This window comes from Sceloporus undulatus, chromosome 2 (assembly GCF_019175285.1).
Source record: "Sceloporus undulatus isolate JIND9_A2432 ecotype Alabama chromosome 2, SceUnd_v1.1, whole genome shotgun sequence".
NCBI classification, from domain to species: domain Eukaryota; kingdom Metazoa; phylum Chordata; class Lepidosauria; order Squamata; family Phrynosomatidae; genus Sceloporus; species Sceloporus undulatus.
This window is the reverse complement of record NC_056523.1, coordinates 316,489,893-316,491,560: the sequence shown is the minus strand read 5'-3', so window position 1 is coordinate 316,491,560 and position 1,668 is coordinate 316,489,893.

Below are 1,668 nucleotides of genomic sequence, written 5' to 3'. Positions count from 1 at the left end.
CTTTCAGCTTCAGAGGATGACAAGTCAAAGCCCCTCTGAAATAAATCTTGCCAAGAAAACCCATGACAGGTTCACCAACAACCTGAAGGCACACAACAATTACAATGTGCAGTTTGTGACCGTCTGCATGGAACTGATGTGAACCAAATTTAATTTAACTTTGATTCTCAATCATAACCAGTGTCATACAACTCAATCTGGCAATGATGGGTAAAATCTTCCCTCCCGCTCAATGTGTTATATGTAGTGTAACACACACACACAACAAAATGCTGGTTAATCAGAGACATCTTTTTTGGCTGAATGCACCATAGCAGCCTATATGAAAAGCCCTAATTTCATGTATCCCTGCAACTCTTGGATGTATGTTTCATGGGCTTCCTTTTGACGTCTTAAGAATAAGTCACCACAGGAGAGGGAAAGCCACAAAACAGGTTGCTTTACAAGACTTTGAGGAGCACAGTGATCAATGGTTTATTTGGAACAACCAGCAGGAGAGACTGCTGGAAAAAGTAGAGGCTAAGATAAACGGTCCAGCGACAGTAGTTCAATGTACATTTATAAAGCCACTAGAATCCCATCCACCGCGGTGTGTTGTTACGGGTGGCTTTTATGAAAAATCACCATGCAAAAGGATATCTTCCCTGCAACCAAGAAATCCGGAAAGGCTTGACTGCAAAATGGATGAGTTTCCATGGACTGTATTTCAAAATCAGTTTCTCCCATTTAGCTCCCAACAAGTCTGATTTGTGGGGAACAACAAGCAGCTATTATTCCCCGGGGTGTAAGCTGGGAAACCATGACAGAGGACAGGTAGCTAAACCCTGCCTAAAGCAAGAATTAGCTAGGTGTCAATCTAGAACATTTCTGCATGTGTGAATCACAAGTCCTTTTGATCTCATTTCACACTGACGGCATTCCACCACCACCCCAAAAAAATCTGTACAAAGATCCACATTGAAAGGTGTGTTTTTTTAAATGAAATTTGATTTCCTCCCACAAAACATACATTTCCAAAAGACATTTTTTATCTCAATACATAATCCTCTTCAAATATATTTCATATTCTGCTTCTTCTTTTTTTTTTCTGAGCTGAAAACAGCATTGCAATTTCGAGAAGGCAAAATGTAATGGGTCACCACATTTCTATCCAGATGTAAGCCCAGAAAGGAATAGTTTTCAGAATCTGTAAAGATGGCATTCCTCAACTAGCAATCCAAACATTGGTCTGAGGGCCACCTCAACATTAAGGAAGAACTAGGTAGTTTTTCCAACTCTATATCTATGATTCTATGCTGCTTTTTAATCTATTTACTGGAGTGTGTTTTTAAGCCAAATTTTAAAAATAATATTGGGATGTAGTTCAATTTAATATAATTTAATATTTGGCTTGACATTTTTTTTAAAAAATTATGGAAGCTACCTTCAATCCATCTTGAGAAAAAGGTGGGATATCATTTCAAAAAATAAAGTATCAAAAACTTGGCAGTGACGGTAAATGGGAGTATTAGGGTAGATGTCTGTTTGTTTGTTCATCTGCCCTAGTCCTAACTAGTAGAAGCAATCTGAGATGCAGCTGCCTCCCATTCAACTATTTGTGGTATTTTCAAATGGAGGTTGAACCTGGCCCTTTTGCATAGAAGCAAATTCTGATCACCAGCGGGGCCC